We start from the raw sequence: 20,756 nt of genomic DNA, 5'->3' as shown, positions 1-20,756 counted from the left end.
CATCCCTGGATAATTGGGCCAATTCACCTAAACTGCACATCCCAGGATACTATGGTCAATTCACCTATCCTGCACATCCCTGGATACTATGGTCAATTCACTAAACCTGCACATCCCTGGATACTATGGCCAATTCACCAAAACTGCACATCCCTCAATACTACGGCCAATTCACCTAACCTGCACATCCCTGGATGCTATGGCCAATTCACCTGAACTACTCAACCCTGGATACTAAGGCTAATTCACCAAACCTGCAGATCCCAGGATACAATGGACAGTTCACCGAATCTGCTCATCCCTGGATAAAATGGCCAATTCACCAAACCTGCATATCCCTGGATACTATGGCCAATTCAACAAATATGCACATCCCTGGATACAATGGCAAATTCACCAAACCTGCACATCCCTGGATACTATGGCCCATTCACCAAACCTGCACATCCCAGGACACTATGTCCAATTCACCTAACCTGCACATTCCTGGATTCTATGGCCAATTCACCATATCTGCACACCCCTGGAGATTATGGACAATTCACCAAATATGCACATTCCTGGATGCTATGGCCAATTCACAAAGACTGCACATCCCTGGATAATATGGCCATTTCACCAAAACTGCTCATCCCTGGATACTATGGCCAATTCACCTAAACTGCACATCCCTGGATAATATGGCCAATTCACCAAACCTGCACATCCCTGGATACTATGGCCAATTCACCTAAACTGCACACTCCTGGATAATATGGCCAATTCACCAAACCTGCACATCTCTGGATACAATGGCCAATTCACCAAACATGCACACCCCTGTATACTATGGCCAATTCACCATATCTGCACATCCCTGGAGATTATGGAAAATTCACCAAACAAGCACATTCCTGGATACTATGGCCAATTCACAAAGACTGCACACATCCCTGGATAATATGGCCAATTCACCAAAACTGCTTATCCCTGGATACTATGGCCAATTCACCTAACCTGCACATCCCTGGATACTATGGCCAATTTCACCTAACCTCCACATCCCTGGTTACTATGGCCAGTATATCTAACCTGCACACCCCTGCATACTATGGCGAAGTCACCTAACCTGCACATCCCCGGATACTATTGCCAACTCACCGAACCTACACATCACTGGATACTATGGCCAATTCACCAAACTTGCACATCCCCAGATACTATGGCCAATTCACCAAAACTGCACATCCCTTGATACTATGGCCAATTCACCAAAGCTGCACATCCCTGGATACTATGGCCAATTCACCAAACCTGTACATCCCTGGATACTATGGCCAATTCACCAAATCTGCACATCCCTGAATGCTATGGCCAATTCACCTAACCTGCAAAGCCCTGGATGCTATGGCCAATTCACCTGAAGTACTCATCTCTGGATACTAAGGCTAATTCACCAAACCTGCAGATCCCTGGATACTATGGTCAATTCACCAAAATTGCACATTCCAGGATACCATAGCCAATTCATCAAACCTGCACATCCCAGGATACAATGTCCAATTCACCGAACATGCACATCGCTGGATACTATGGCCAATTAACTAAACCTGCATATCCCTGGATACTATGGCCAATTCTCCTAAACTGCACATCCCTGGATACTATGGCCAATTCACCAAACCTGCACACCCATGGAAGCAATGGCCAGTTCACCAAACCTGCACATCCCTGGATACTTTGGCCAATTCACCTAACCAACACATCCCTGGATACTATGGCCAATTCAACAAAACTGCTCATCCCTGGATACTATGGTCAATTCACCAAACCTGCATATCCCACGATATTATGGTCAATTCACCGAACCTGCACATCCCTGGATACTATGGCCAATTCAACTAACCTGCACATCACTGGATACTATGGCCAAATTACCAAACCTGCACATCCATGGATACTACGGCCAATTCACCTAACATGCACACTGCTGGATACTATGGCCAATTCACCTAACCATCACATCGCTAGATACTATGGCCAGCTCACCTAACCTCCACATCCCTGGATACTATGGCCAATTCACTTAACCGACACAACCCTGGATACTATGGCCAATTCACTTAACCTGGACACACTTGATAGTTTGGCTAATTCACCAAAACTGCTCGGCCCTGGGTACTATTGCCAATTGACGAAAACTGCACAAACCTGGATACTATGGCCAATTCACCAAACCTGCACATCCCAGGATACTATGGCCAATTCACCAAACCTGCATCACTGGATACTATGGCCAAACCACCAAACCTGCACATCCCTGAATACTATAGCCAATTGACCTAACCTACACACCCTGAGATACTATGGCCAATTCAACTAACCTGCACATCCCTGGATACTATGGCCAATTGACCTAACCTGCACATTCCTGGATCCTATGGCCAATTCACCAGACCGGCACATCCCTCGATACAATGGCCAATTCACAAAACCTGCATACCCCTGGATACTATAGCCAATTCACCTAACCTGCTCATCCCAGGCTACTATGGCCAATTCACCAAACCTGCACATCCCTGGAAAGTATGGCCAATTCACAAAACTTGCACATCCCTGGATACTGATGCCAATTCACCTAACCTACTCATCCCTGTATACTATGGCCAATTAACCAAACCTGCAAATACCTGGATACTATGGCCAATTCACCAAACCTGCACATTCCTGGATACTTTGGCCAATTCAACAAACCTGCACATTACTGGATACTACGGCCAATTCACCAAACCTTCACAACCCTGGATTATATGGCCAATTCACCAAACTTGCACATCACTGGATACTATGGCCAATTCAACAAATCTGCACATCCCTGGATACAATGGGCAATTCACCAAACCTGCACATCCCTGGATACTAAGGCCCATTCACCAAACCCGCACATCCCCGGGTACAACAGCCAATTCACCAAACCTGCACATCTCAGGACACTATGGTCAATTCACCAAAATTGCACATCCCTGGATCCTATGTCCAATTCACCTAACCTGCACATTCCTGGATACTATGGCCAATTCACCATATCTGCACATCCCTGGAGATCATGGTCAATTCACCAAACATGCACATTCCTAGATACTATGGCCAATTCACAAAGACTGCACATCCCTGGATAATATGGCCAATTCACCAAAACTGCTCATCCCTGGATACTATGGCCAATGAACCTAAACTGCACACCTCTGGATAATCTGGCCAATTCACGAAACCTGCACATCCCTGGATACTATGGCCAATTCACCTAAACTGCACACCCCTGGATAATATGGCCAATTCACCAAATCTGCACATCCCTGGATACTATGGCCAATTCACCAAACATGCACATCCCTGGATACTATGGCCAATTCACATAACCTGCACATCCCTGGATACTATGGCCAATTTCACCTAACCTCCACATCTCTGGTTACTATGGCCAATATATCTAATCTGCACACCCCTGCATACTGTGGCGAAGTCACCTAACCTGCACATCCCCGGATACTATTGCCAATTCACCGAACCTGCACATCACTGGAAACTACGGCCAATTCACCAAACTTGCACATCCCCAGATACTATGGCCAATTCACCAAAACTGCACATCCCTTGATACTATGGCCAATTCACCAAAGCTGCACATCCCTGTATACTATGGCCAATTCACCAAACCTGTACATGACTGGATACTATGGCCAATTCACAAAATCTGCACATCCCTGAATACTATGGCCAATTCACCTAACTTGCAAATCCCTGGATGCTATGGCCAATTCACCTGAAGTACTCATCTCTGGATACTAAGGCTAATTCACCAAACCTGCAGATCCCTGGATACTATGGCCAATTCACCAAAATTGCACATTCCAGGATACCATGGCCAATTCACCAAACCTGCACATCCCAGGACACAATGTCCAATTCACTGAATATGCACATCGCTGGATACTATGGACAATTAACTAAACCTGCATATCCCTGGATACTATGGCCAATTCACCTAAACTGCACACCCCTGGATACTATGGCCAATTCACCAAACCTGCACACCCATGGAAGCAATGGCCAGTTCACCAAACCTGCACATCCCTGGATTCTTTGGCCAATTCACCTAACCAACACATCCCTGGATACTATGGCCAATTCATCTGACCTGCACAACCCTGGATACTATGGCCAATTCAACAAAACTGCTCATCCCTGGATACTATGGTCAATTCACCTAACCTGCACATCCCACGATATTATGGCCAATTCACCGAACCTGCACATCCCTGGATACTATGGCCAATTCAACTAACCTGCACATCACTGGATATTATGGCCAAATTACCAAACCTGCACATCGCTGGATACTACATCCAATTCACCTAACATGCACACTGCTGGATACTATGGCCAATTCACCTAACCATCACATCGCTGGATACTATGGCCAGCTCACCTAACCTCCACATCCCTGGATACTATGGCCAATTCACCTAACCGACACAACCCTGGATACTATGGCCAATTCACTTAACCTGGCCATCCCCAGATAGTATGGCTAATTCACCAAAACTGCTCGGCCCTGGATACTATTGCCAATTGGCCAAAACTGCACAAACCTGGATACTATGGCCAATTCACAAAACCTGCACATCCCAGGATACTATGGCCAATTCACCAAACCTGCATCACTGGATACTATGGCCAGTTCAACTAACCTGCACATCCCTGGATACTATGGCCAATTGACCTAACCTGCACATTCCTGGATACTATGGCCAATTCACCAGACCGGCACATCCCTCGATACAATGGCCAATTCACAAAACCTGCATACCCCTGGATACTATAGCCAATTCACCTAACCTGCACATCCCAGGCTACTATGGCCAATTCACCAAACCTGCACATCCCTGGAAAGTATGGCCAATTCACAAAACTTGCACATCCCTGGATACTGATGCCAATTCACCTAACCTACTCATCCCTGGATACTATGGCCAATTCACCAAATCTGCACATACCTGGATACTATGGCCAATTCACCAAACCTGCACTTCCCTGGATACTATGGCCAATTCAACAAACCTGCACATCACTGGATACTATGGCCAATTCACCAAACTTTCACAACCCTGGATTATATGGCCAATTCACCAAACCTGCACATCCCTGGATACTAAGGCCCATTCACCAAACCTGCACATCCCCGGGTAGAACAGCCAATTCACCAAACCTGCACATCTGAGGACACTATGGCCAATTCACCAAACTTGCACATCCCTGGATACTATGTCCATTTCACCTAACCTGCACATTCCTGGATACTATGGCCAATTCACCATATCTGCACATCCCTGGAGATTATGGTCAATTCACCAAACATGCACATTCCTAGATACTATGGCCAATTCACAAAGACTGCACATCCATGGATAATACGGCCAATTAACCAAAACTGCTCATCCCTGGATACTATGGCCAATTCACCTAAACTGCACACCTCTGGATAATCTGGCCAATTCACGAAACCTGCACATCCCTGGATATTATGGCCAATTCACCTAAACTGCACACCACTGGATAATATGGCCAATTCACCAAACCTGCACATCCCTGGATACTATGGCCAATTCACCAATCATGCACACCCCTGTATACTATGGCCAATTCACCATATCTGCACATCCCTGGAGATTATGGAAAATTCACCAAACAAGCACATTCCTGGATACTATGGCCAATTCACAAAGACTGCACGTCCCTGGATAATATGGCCAATTCACCAAAACTGCTTATCCCTGGATACTATGGCCAATTCACCTAGCCTGCACATCCCTGGATACTATGGCCAATTTCACCTATCCTCCACATCCTTGGTTACTATGGCCAATATATCTAACCTGCACACCCCTGCATACTATGGCGAAGTCACCTAACCTGCACATCCCCGGATACTATTGCCAATTCACCGAACCTGCACATCACTGGATACTATGGCCAATTCACCAAACTTGCACATCCCCAGATACTATGGCCAATTCACCAAAACTGCACATCCCTTGATACTATGGCCAATTCACCAAAGCTGCACATCCCTGGATACTATGGCCAATTCACCAAACCTGTACATCCCTGGATACTATGGCCAATTCACCAAATCTGCACATCCCTGAATACTATGGCCAATTCACCTGAAGTACTCATCTCTGGATACTAAGGCTAATTCACCAAACCTGCAGATCCCTGGATACTATGGCCAATTCACCAAAATTGCACATTCCAGGATACCATAGCCAATTCACCAAACCTGCACATCCCAGGATACAATGTAAAATTCACCGAACATGCACATCGCTGGATACTATGGCCAATTAACTAAACCTGCATATCCCTGGATACTATGCCAATTCTCCTAAACTGCACACCCCTGGATACTATGGCCAATTCACCAAACCTGCACACCCATGAAAGCAATGGTCAGTTCACCAAACCTGCACATCCCTGGATTCTTTGGCCAATTCACCAAATCGGCACATCCCTGGATACTTTGGCCAATTAACCTAACCAACACATCCCTGGATACTATGGCCAATTCAACAAAACTGCTCATCCCTGGATACTATGGTCAATTCACCTAACCTGCACACCCCGGGATACTATGGCCAATTCACCAAACCTGCACACCCATGGAAGCAATGGCCAGTTCACCAAGCCTGCACATCCCTGGATACTTTGGCCAATTCACCTAACCAACACATCCCTGGATACTATGGCCAATTCATCTGACCTGCACACCCCTGGATACTATGGCCAATTCAACAAAACTGCTCATCCCTGGATACTATGGTCAATTCACCTAACCTGCACATCCCAAGATATTATGGCCAATTCACCGAACCTGCACATCCCTGGATACTATGGCCAATTCAACTAACCTGCACATCACAGGATATTATGGCCAAATTACCAAACCTGCACATCCCTGGATACTACATCCAATTCACCTAACATGCACACTGCTGGATACTATGGCCAATTCCCCAAACCATCACATTGCTAGATACAATGGCCAGCTCACCTAACCTCCACATCCCTGGATACTATGGCCAATTCACTTAACCGACACAACCCTGGATACTATGGCCAATTCACTTAACCTGGACACACTAGATAGTATGGCCAATTCACCAAAACTGCTCGGCCCTGGATACTATTGCCAATTGGCCAAAACTGCACAAACCTGGATACTATGGCCAATTCGCCAAACCTGCACATCCCAGGATACTATGGCCAATTCACCAAACCTGCATCACTGGATACTATGGCCAAACCACCAAACCTGCACATCCCTGGATACTATGGCCAATTGACTTAACTTACACACCCTGAGATACTATGGCCAATTCAACTAACCTGCACATCCCGGATACTATGGCCAATTGACCTAACCTGCACATTCCTGGATCCTATGGCCAATTCACCAGACCGGCACATCCATCGATACAATGGCCAATTCACAAAACCTGCATATCCCTGGATACTATGGCCAATTCACCATATCTGCACGTCCCGAGATCATGGTCAATTCACCAAACATGCACATTCCTAGATACTATGGCCAATTCACCATATCTGCACATCCCTGGATACTATGGCCAATTCACCTAAACTGCACATCCCTGGATACTATGGCCAATTCACCTAAACTGCACACCCCTGGATAATATGGCCAATTCACGAAACCTGCACATCCCTGGATACTATGGCCAATTCACCAAAAATGCACATCCCTGGATACTATGGCCAATTTACCTAACCTGCACATCCCTGGATACTATGGCCAATTTCACCTAACCTCCATATCCCTGGTTACTATGGCCAATATATCTAACCTGCACACCCCTGCATACTATGGCGAAGTCACCTAACCTGCACATCCCCGGATACTATTGCCAATTCACCGAACCTGCACATCACTGGATACTATGGCCAATTCACCAAACTTGCACATCCCCAGATACTATGGCCAATTCACCAAACCTGCACATCCCTGAATACTATGGCCAATTCACCTAACTTGCAAATCCCTGGATGCTATGGCCAATTCACCTGAAGTACTCATCTCTGGATACTAAGGCTAATTCACCAAACCTGCAGATCCCTGGATACTATGGCCAATTCACCAAAATTGCACATTCCAGGATACCATGGCCAATTCACCAAACCTGCACATCCCAGGACACAATGTCCAATTCACCGAACATGCACATCGCTGGATACTATGGCCAATTAACTAAACCTGCATATCCTTGGATACTATGGCCAATTCACCTAAACTGCACACCCCTGGATACTTTGGCCAATTCACCAAACCTGCACACCCATGGAAGCAATGGCCAGTTCACCAAGCCTGCACATCCCTGGATACTTTGGCCAATTCACCTAACCAACACATCCCTGGATACTATGGTGAATTCATCTGACCTGCACACCCCTGGATACTATGGCCAATTCAACGAAACTGCTCATCCCTGGATACTATGGTCAATTCACCTAACCTGCACATCCCAAGATATTATGGCCAATTCACCGAACCTGCACATCCCTGGATACTATGGCCAATTCAACTAACCTGCACATCACAGGATATTATGGCCAAATTACCAAACCTGCACATCCCTGGATACTACATCCAATTCACCTAACATGCACACTGCTGGATACTATGGCCAATTCACCTAACCATCACATCGCTGGATACTATGGCCAGCTCACCTAACCTCCACATCCCTGGATACTATGGCCAATTCACCTAACCTGCACATCCCTAGATACTATGGCCAATTCACCTAAACTGCACACCCCTGGATAATATGGCCGATTCACCAAACATGCACATCCCTGGATTCTATGGCCAATTCACCTAAACTGCACATCCCTGTATAATATGGCAAATTCACCAGAACTGCTCATTTCTGGATACAATGGCCAATTCACCAAATCTGTACATCCCTGGATACAATGGCCAATTCACCTAACATGCACATTGCTGGATACTATGGCCAATTCATCGAACCTGCACATCCCTGGATACTATGGCCAATTAACCAAATCTGCCCATCCCAGGATACTATGGCCAATTAACCTAACCTGCACATTACTGGATACTATGGCCAATTCACCAAACCTGCACATCCCTTGTTACTATGGCCTATTCAGTTGACCTGCACACCCCTTGATACTATGGCCAATTCACAAACCTGCTCATCCCTGGATACCATGGCTAATTCACCAAACCTGCACACCCCTGGATACTACGGCCAATTCACCTAACCTGCACATCCCTGGATACAATGGCCAATTCACCTAACCTGCACCTCCATGGATACTATGGCCAATTCACCTAACCTGCACATACCTGGATACTATCGCCAATTCACCAACCTGCACATCCCTGGATTATATGGTCAATTCAGCAAACTGGCACATCCCTGGATATTATGGCTAATTCACCAAACCTGCACATCCGTGGATATTATGGTTAATTCACATAACCTGCACATCCCTGGATACTATGGCTAATTCACCTAACCTGCACATCCCTGGATACAATGGCCAATACATCTAACCTCCACATCCCTGGGGACGATGGCCAATTCGCCTAAACTGCACATCCCTGAATACTATGGCCAATTCAACGAAACTGCTCATCCCTGGATACTATGGTCAATTCACCTAACCTGCACATATCAAGATATTATGGCCAATTCACCGAACCTGCACATCCCTGGATACTATGGCCAATTCAACTAACCTGCACATCACAGGATATTATGGCCAAATTACCAAACCTGCACATCCCTGGATACTACATCCAATTCACCTAACATGCACACTGCTGGATACTATGGCCAATTCCCCAAACCATCACATTGCTAGATACAATGGCCAGCTCACCTAACCTCCACATCCCTGGATACTATGGCCAATTCACTTAACCGACACAACCCTGGATACTATGGCCAATTCACTTAACCTGGACACACTAGATAGTATGGCCAATTCACCAAAACTGCTCGGCCCTGGATACTATTGCCAATTGGCCAAAACTGCACAAACCTGGATACTATGGCCAATTCACCAAACCTGCACATCCCAGGATACTATGGCCAATTCACCAAACCTGCATCACTGGATACTATGGCCAAACCACCAAACCTGCACATCCCTGGATACTATGGCCAATTGACTTAACTAACACACCCTGAGATACTATGGCCAATTCAACTAACCTGCACATCCCGGATACTATGGCCAATTGACCTAACCTGCACATTCCTGGATCCTATGGCCAATTCACCAGACCGGCACATCCATCGATACAATGGCCAATTCACAAAACCTGCATATCCCTGGATACTATGGCCAATTCACCATATCTGCACGTCCCGAGATCATGGTCAATTCACCAAACATGCACATTCCTAGATACTATGGCCAATTCACCATATCTGCACATCCCTGGATACTATGGCCAATTCACCTAAACTGCACACCCCTGGATAATATGGCCAATTCACGAAACCTGCACATCCCTGGATACTATGGCCAATTCACCAAAAATGCACATCCCTGGATACTATGGCCAATTTACCTAACCTGCACATCCCTGGATACTATGGCCAATTTCACCTAACCTCCATATCCCTGGTTACTATGGCCAATATATCTAACCTGCACACCCCTGCATACTATGGCGAAGTCACCTAACCTGCACATCCCCGGATACTATTGCCAATTCACCGAACCTGCACATCACTGGATACTATGGCCAATTCACCAAACTTGCACATCCCCAGATACTATGGCCAATTCACCAAAACTGCACATCCCTTGATACTATGGCCAATTCACCAAAGCTGCACATCCCTGTATACTATGGCCAATTCACCAAACCTGAACATCACTGGATACTATGGCCAAACCACCAAACCTGCACATCCCTGAATACTATGGCCAATTCACCTAACTTGCAAATCCCTGGATGCTATGGCCAATTCACCTGAAGTACTCATCTCTGGATACTAAGGCTAATTCACCAAACCTGCAGATCCCTGGATACTATGGCCAATTCACCAAAATTGCACATTCCAGGATACCATGGCCAATTCACCAAACCTGCACATCCCAGGACACAATGTCCAATTCACCGAACATGCACATCGCTGGATACTATGGCCAATTAACTAAACCTGCATATCCTTGGATACTATGGCCAATTCACCTAAACTGCACACCCCTGGATACTTTGGCCAATTCACCAAACCTGCACACCCATGGAAGCAATGGCCAGTTCACCAAGCCTGCACATCCCTGGATACTTTGGCCAATTCACCTAACCAACACATCCCTGGATACTATGGCGAATTCATCTGACCTGCACACCCCTGGATACTATGGCCAATTCAACGAAACTGCTCATCCCTGGATACTATGGTCAATTCACCTAACCTGCACATCCCAAGATATTATGGCCAATTCACCGAACCTGCACATCCCTGGATACTATGGCCAATTCAACTAACCTGCACATCACAGGATATTATGGCCAAATTACCAAACCTGCACATCCCTGGATACTACATCCAATTCACCTAACATGCACACTGCTGGATACTATGGCCAATTCACCTAACCATCACATCGCTGGATACTATGGCCAGCTCACCTAACCTCCACATCCCTGGATACTATGGCCAATTCACCTAACCTGCACATCCCTAGATACTATGGCCAATTCACCTAAACTGCACACCCCTGGATAATATGGCCGATTCACCAAACATGCACATCCCTGGATTCTATGGCCAATTCACCTAAACTGCACATCCCTGTATAATATGGCAAATTCACCAGAACTGCTCATTTCTGGATACAATGGCCAATTCACCAAATCTGTACATCCCTGGATACAATGGCCAATTCACCTAACATGCACATTGCTGGATACTATGGCCAATTCATCGAACCTGCACATCCCTGGATACTATGGCCAATTAACCAAATCTGCCCATCCCAGGATACTATGGCCAATTAACCTAACCTGCACATTACTGGATACTATGGCCAATTCACCAAACCTGCACATCCCTTGTTACTATGGCCTATTCAGTTGACCTGCACACCCCTTGATACTATGGCCAATTCACAAACCTGCTCATCCCTGGATACCATGGCTAATTCACCAAACCTGCACACCCCTGGATACTACGGCCAATTCACCTAACCTGCACATCCCTGGATACAATGGCTAATTCACCTAACCTGCACCTCCATGGATACTATGGCCAATTCACCTAACCTGCACATACCTGGATACTATCACCAATTCACCAACCTGCACATCCCTGGATTATATGGTCAATTCAGCAAACTGGCACATCCCTGGATATTATGGCTAATTCACCAAACCTGCACATCCGTGGATATTATGGTTAATTCACATAACCTGCACATCCCTGGATACTATGGCTAATTCACCTAACCTGCACATCCCTGGATACAATGGCCAATACATCTAACCTCCACATCCCTGGGGACGATGGCCAATTCGCCTAAACTGCACATCCCTGAATACTATGGCCAATTCAATGAAACTGCTCATCCCTGGATACTATGGTCAATTCACCTAACCTGCACATCCCAAGATATTATGGCCAATTCACCGAACCTGCACATCCCTGGATACTATGGCCAATTCAACTAACCTGCACATCACAGGATATTATGGCCAAATTACCAAACCTGCACATCCCTGGATACTACATCCAATTCACCTAACATGCACACTGCTGGATACTATGGCCAATTCCCCAAACCATCACATTGCTAGATACAATGGCCAGCTCACCTAACCTCCACATCCCTGGATACTATGGCCAATTCACTTAACCGACACAACCCTGGATACTATGGCCAATTCACTTAACCTGGACACACTAGATAGTATGGCCAATTCACCAAAACTGCTCGGCCCTGGATACTATTGCCAATTGGCCAAAACTGCACAAACCTGGATACTATGGCCAATTCACCAAACCTGCACATCCCAGGATACTATGGCCAATTCACCAAACCTGCATCACTGGATACTATGGCCAAACCACCAAACCTGCACATCCCTGGATACTATGGCCAATTGACTTAACTAACACACCCTGAGATACTATGGCCAATTCAACTAACCTGCACATCCCGGATACTATGGCCAATTGACCTAACCTGCACATTCCTGGATCCTATGGCCAATTCACCAGACCGGCACATCCATCGATACAATGGCCAATTCACAAAACCTGCATATCCCTGGATACTATGGCCAATTCACCATATCTGCACGTCCCGAGATCATGGTCAATTCACCAAACATGCACATTCCTAGATACTATGGCCAATTCACCATATCTGCACATCCCTGGATACTATGGCCAATTCACCAAAAATGCACATCCCTGGATACTATGGCCAATTTACCTAACCTGCACATCCCTGGATACTATGGCCAATTTCACCTAACTTCCACATCCCTGGTTACTATGGCCAATATATCTAACCTGCACACCCCTGCATACTATGGCGAAGTCACCTAACCTGCACATCCCCGGATACTATTGCCAATTCACCGAACCTGCACATCACTGGATACTATGGCCAATTCACCAAACTTGCACATCCCCAGATACTATGGCCAATTCACCAAAACTGCACATCCCTTGATACTATGGCCAATTCACCAAAGCTGCACATCCCTGTATACTATGGCCAATTCACCAAACCTGAACATCACTGGATACTATGGCCAAACCACCAAACCTGCACATCCCTGAATACTATGGCCAATTCACCTAACTTGCAAATCCCTGGATGCTATGGCCAATTCACCTGAAGTACTCATCTCTGGATACTAAGGCTAATTCACCAAACCTGCAGATCCCTGGATACTATGGCCAATTCACCAAAATTGCACATTCCAGGATACCATGGCCAATTCACCAAACCTGCACATCCCAGGACACAATGTCCAATTCACCGAACATGCACATCGCTGGATACTATGGCCAATTAACTAAACCTGCATATCCTTGGATACTATGGCCAATTCACCTAAACTGCACACCCCTGGATACTTTGGCCAATTCACCAAACCTGCACACCCATGGAAGCAATGGCCAGTTCACCAAGCCTGCACATCCCTGGATACTTTGGCCAATTCACCTAACCAACACATCCCTGGATACTATGGCGAATTCATCTGACCTGCACACCCCTGGATACTATGGCCAATTCAACGAAACTGCTCATCCCTGGATACTATGGTCAATTCACCTAACCTGCACATCCCAAGATATTATGGCCAATTCACCAAACCTGCACATCCCTGGATACTATGGCCAATTCAACTAACCTGCACATCACAGGATATTATGGCCAAATTACCAAACCTGCACATCCCTGGATACTAAGGCCAATTCACCTAACATGCACACTGCTGGATACTATGGCCAATTCACCTAACCATCACATCGCTGGATACTATGGCCAGCTCACCTAACCTCCACATCCCTGGATACTATGGCCAATTCACCTAACCTGCACATCCCTAGATACTATGGCCAATTCACCTAAACTGCACACCCCTGGATAATATGGCCGATTCACCAAACATGCACATCCCTGGATTCTATGGCCAATTCACCTAAACTGCACATCCCTGTATAATATGGCAAATTCACCAAAACTGCTCATTTCTGGATACAATGGCCAATTCACCAAATCTGTACATCCCTGGATACAATGGCCAATTCACCTAACATGCACATTGCTGGATACTATGGCCAATTCATCGAACCTGCACATCCCTGGATACTATGGCCAATTAACCAAATCTGCCCATCCCAGGATACAATGGCCAATTAACCTAACCTGCACTTTACTGGATACTATGGCCAATTCACCAAACCTGCACATCCCTTGTTACTATGGCCTATTCAGTTGACCTGCACACCCCTTGATACTATGGCCAATTCACAAACCTGCTCATCCCTGGATACCATGGCTAATTCACCAAACCTGCACACCCCTGGATACTACGGCCAATTCATCTAACCTGCACATCCCTGGATACAATGGCTAATTCACCTAACCTGCACCTCCATGGATACTATGGCCAATTCACCTAACCTGCACATACCTGGATACTATCGCCAATTCACCAACCTGCACATCCCTGGATTATATGGTCAATTCAGCAAACTGGCACATCCCTGGATATTATGGCTAATTCACCAAACCTGCACATCCGTGGATATTATGGTTAATTCACATAACCTGCACATCCCTGGATACTATGGCTAATTCACCTAACTTGCACCTCCATGGATACTGTGGCTAATTCACCTAACCTGCACATCCCTGGATACAATGGCCAATACATCTAACCTCCACATCCCTGGGGACGATGGCCAATTCGCCTAAACTGCACATCCCTGAATACTATGACCAATTCACCTAAACTGCACATCCCTGGATAGGATGACCAATTCACCAAACCTGCACACCCGGGACACTATGACCAATTCACCGAACCTGCGTACCCCTGGATACGATGACCAATTCACCGAACCTGCGTACCCCTGGATACGATGACCAATTCACCAAACCTGCACACTCCTTGATACAATGGCCAATTCACCAACCTGCTCACCCCTGGATACTATGGCCAATTCAGCTAACCTGCCCATCCCTGGATACTATTGCCAATTCACCTAACCTGCACAACCCAGGCTAGTGCGTCTACTTCACCAAACCTGCACATTACTGGAAACTATGGCCTATTCACTAAAACTGCACATCCCTGGAGACTAAGGCCAATTCACCAAACCTGCACATCGCTGATTACTATAGCCAATTCACCTCACCGGCACATCCCTGAATACTATGGCCAATTCACCTAAACTGCACATCCCTGGATAGGATGACCAATTCACCAAACCTGCTCACCCCGGGGACACTATGACCAATTCACCTAACCTGGGCACCCCTGGATACGATGACCAATTCACCAAACCTGCACACCCCTGGATACTCTGGCCAATTCACCTAACCTGCTCACCCCTGGATACAATGGCCAATTCACCTAACGTGCCCATCCCTGGATACTATGGCCAATTCACCTAACCTGCACATCGCTGGATTCTATGGCCAATTCACCTAACATGCACATTGCTGGATACTATGGCCAATTCATCGAACCTGCACATCCCTGGATACTATGGCCAATTAACCAAATCTGCCCATCCCAGGATACAATGGCCAATTAACCTAACCTGCACTTTACTGGATACTATGGCCAATTCACCAAACCTGCACATCCCTTGTTACTATGGCCTATTCAGTTGACCTGCACACCCCTTGATACTATGGCCAATTCACAAACCTGCTCATCCCTGGATACCATGGCTAATTCACCAAACCTGCACACCCCTGGATACTACGGCCAATTCATCTAACCTGCACATCCCTGGATACAATGGCTAATTCACCTAACCTGCACCTCCATGGATACTATGGCCAATTCACCTAACCTGCACATACCTGGATACTATCGCCAATTCACCAACCTGCACATCCCTGGATTATATGGTCAATTCAGCAAACTGGCACATCCCTGGATATTATGGCTAATTCACCAAACCTGCACATCCGTGGATATTATGGTTAATTCACATAACCTGCACATCCCTGGATACTATGGCTAATTCACCTAACTTGCACCTCCATGGATACTGTGGCTAATTCACCTAACCTGCACATCCCTGGATACAATGGCCAATACATCTAACCTCCACATCCCTGGGGACGATGGCCAATTCGCCTAAACTGCACATCCCTGAATACTATGACCAATTCACCTAAACTGCACATCCCTGGATAGGATGACCAATTCACCAAACCTGCACACCCGGGACACTATGACCAATTCACCGAACCTGCGTACCCCTGGATACGATGACCAATTCACCGAACCTGCGTACCCCTGGATACGATGACCAATTCACCAAACCTGCACACTCCTTGATACAATGGCCAATTCACCAACCTGCTCACCCCTGGATACTATGGCCAATTCAGCTAACCTGCCCATCCCTGGATACTATTGCCAATTCACCTAACCTGCACAACCCAGGCTAGTGCGTCTACTTCACCAAACCTGCACATTACTGGAAACTATGGCCTATTCACTAAAACTGCACATCCCTGGAGACTAAGGCCAATTCACCAAACCTGCACATCGCTGATTACTATAGCCAATTCACCTCACCGGCACATCCCTGAATACTATGGCCAATTCACCTAAACTGCACATCCCTGGATAGGATGACCAATTCACCAAACCTGCTCACCCCGGGGACACTATGACCAATTCACCTAACCTGGGCACCCCTGGATACGATGACCAATTCACCAAACCTGCACACCCCTGGATACTCTGGCCAATTCACCTAACCTGCTCACCCCTGGATACAATGGCCAATTCACCTAACGTGCCCATCCCTGGATACTATGGCCAATTCACCTAACCTGCACATCGCTGGATTCTATGGCCAATTCACCTAACCTGCATATCTCTGGATACTATGCCCTATTCACCTAACCTGCACATTCCTGGATACTATGGCGAATTCACCAAACCTGCATATCCCTGGATACTATGGCTAATTCACCAAACCTGCATATCCCTGGATACTATGGCCAATTCACCAAATCGGCACATCCCTGGATACTTTGGCCAATTAACCTAACCAACACATCCCTGGATACTATGGCCAATTCAACAAAACTGCTCATCCCTGGATACTATGGTCAATTTTGAGTTGAAACTTTATTGCTGGAACAGCACAGCAGGTCAGGCAGCATCCAGGGAACAGGAGATTCGACGTTTCGGGCACAGGCCCTTCTTCAGGAATGAGCAGAGAGTGTTCAGCAGGAGAAGATAAAAGGTAGGGAGGAGGGACATGGAGGAGGGGCGTTGGAAATGTGATAGGTGGAAAGAGGTCAAGGTGAGGGTGATAGGTCAGAGTAGGATGGAGGCGGAGAGGTCAAGAAGAAGACTGCAGGTCAGGAAGGCGGTGCCGGGCTGGAGGGATTCGGCTGAGACAAGGTGGGGGGAGGGGGGATGAAGAAACTGGTGAAGTCCATGGTCAATTCACCAAACATGCACATTCCTAGATACTATGTCAATTCACCTAACCTGCACATCCCACGATATTATGGCCAATTCACCGAACCTGCACATCCCTGGATACTATGGCCAATTCAACTAACCTGCACATCACTGGATACTATGGCCAAATTACCAAACCTGCACATCCCTGGATACTACGGCCAATTCACCTAACATGCACACTGCTGGATACTATGGCCAATTCGCCTAACCATCACATTGCTAGATACAATGGCCAGCTCACCTAACCTCCACATCCCTGGATACTATGGCCAATTCACTTAACCGACACAACCCTGGATACTATGGCCAATTCACTTAATCTGGACACACTAGATAGTATGGCCAATTCACCAAAACTGCTCGGCCCTGGATACTATTGCCAATTGGCCAAAACTGCACAAACCTGGATACTATGGCCAATTCACCAAACCTGCACATCCCAGGATACTATGGCCAATTCACCAAAACTGCACACCCATGGAAGCAATGGCCAGTTCACCAAACCTGCACATCCCTGGATTCTTTGGCCAATTCACCAAATCGGCACATCCCTGGATACTTTGGCCAATTAACCTAACCAACACATCCCTGGATACTATGGCCAATTCAACAAAACTGCTCATCCCTGGATACTATGGTCAATTTTGAGTTGAAACTTTATTGCTGGAACAGCACAGCAGGTCAGGCAGCATCCAGGGAACAGGAGATTCGACGTTTCGGGCACAGGCCCTTCTTCAGGAATGAGCAGAGAGTGTTCAGCAGGAGAAGATAAAAGGTAGGGAGGAGGGACTTGGAGGAGGGGCGTTGGAAATGTGATAGGTGGAAAGAGGTCAAGGTGAGGGTGATAGGTCAGAGTAGGATGGAGGCGGAGAGGTCAAGAAGAAGACTGCAGGTCAGGAAGGCGGTGCCGGGCTGGAGGGATTCGGCTGAGACAAGGTGGGGGGAGAGGGGATGAAGAAACTGGTGAAGTCCATGGTCAATTCACCAAACATGCACATTCCTAGATACTATGTCAATTCACCTAACCTGCACATCCCACGATATTATGGCCAATTCACCGAACCTGCACATCCCTGGATACTATGGCCAATTCAACTAACCTGCACATCACTGGATACTATGGCCAAATTACCAAACCTGCACATCCCTGGATACTACGGCCAATTCACCTAACATGCACACTGCTGGATACTATGGCCAATTCGCCTAACCATCACATTGCTAGATACAATGGCCAGCTCACCTAACCTCCACATCCCTGGATACTATGGCCAATTCACTTAACCGACACAACCCTGGATACTATGGCCAATTCACTTAATCTGGACACACTAGATAGTATGGCCAATTCACCAAAACTGCTCGGCCCTGGATACTATTGCCAATTGGCCAAAACTGCACAAACCTGGATACTATGGCCAATTCACCAAACCTGCACATCCCAGGATACTATGGCCAATTCACCAAACCTGCATCACTGGATACTATGGCCAAACCACCAAACCTGCACATCCCTGGATACTATGGCCAATTTACTTAACTTACACACCCTGAGATACTATGGCCAATTCAACTAACCTGCACATCCCGGATACTATGGCCAATTGACCTAACCTGCACATTCCTGGATCCTAAGGCCAATTCACCAGACCGGCACATCCATCGATACAATGGCCAATTCACAAAACCTGCATATCCCTGGATACTATGGCCAATTCACCATATCTGCACGTCCCTGGAGATCATGGTCAATTCACCAAACATGCACATTCCTAGATACGATGGCCAATTCACCATATCTGCACATCCCTGGATAATATGGCCAATTCACCAAACCTGCACACCCATGGAAGCAATGGCCAGTTCACCAAGCCTGCACATCCCTGGATACTTTGGCCAATTCACCTAACCAACACATCCCTGGATACTATGGCCAATTCATCTGACCTGCACACCCCTGGATACTATGGCCAATTCAACGAAACTGCTCATCCCTGGATACTATGGTCAATTCACCTAACCTGCACATCCCACGATATTATGGCCAATTCACCGAACCTGCACATCCCTGGATACTATGGCCAATTCAACTAACCTGCACATCACAGGATATTATGGCCAAATTACCAAACCTGCACATCCCTAGATACTACATCCAATTCACCTAACATGCACACTGCTGGATACTATGGCCAATTCACCTAACCATCACATCGCTGGATACTATGGCCAGCTCACCTAACCTCCACATCCCTGGATACTATGGCCAATTCACCTAACCTGCACATCCCTGGATACTATGGCCAATTCACCTAAACTGCACACCCCTGGATAATATGGCCAATTCACCAAACATGCACATCCCTGGATTCTATGGCCAATTCACCTAGACTGCACATCCCTGTATAATATGGCCAATTCACCAAAACTGCTCATTTCTGGATACAATGGCCAA

The 20,756-nt window shown here is 46.6% G+C and overlaps 1 long non-coding RNA gene across 1 annotated transcript in view; it reads right to left on the bottom strand.

Annotated features, from left to right (window-relative positions):
• The window catches only part of LOC122552763 (uncharacterized), a 301,823-nt gene that overhangs the window by 93,106 nt on the left and 187,961 nt on the right, over nt 1–20,756 (bottom strand). The gene's annotated exons all lie outside the window — the stretch shown is intronic.

The sequence above is a fragment of the Chiloscyllium plagiosum genome, unplaced genomic scaffold (assembly GCF_037043375.1).
Source record: "Chiloscyllium plagiosum isolate Xiang-an unplaced genomic scaffold, Cpla_swu_hap1 HiC_scaffold_10, whole genome shotgun sequence".
NCBI lineage: Eukaryota > Metazoa > Chordata > Chondrichthyes > Orectolobiformes > Hemiscylliidae > Chiloscyllium > Chiloscyllium plagiosum.
Note: the sequence above shows the minus strand (reverse complement) of the source record. Positions and strands in the feature narration are given on the sequence as shown.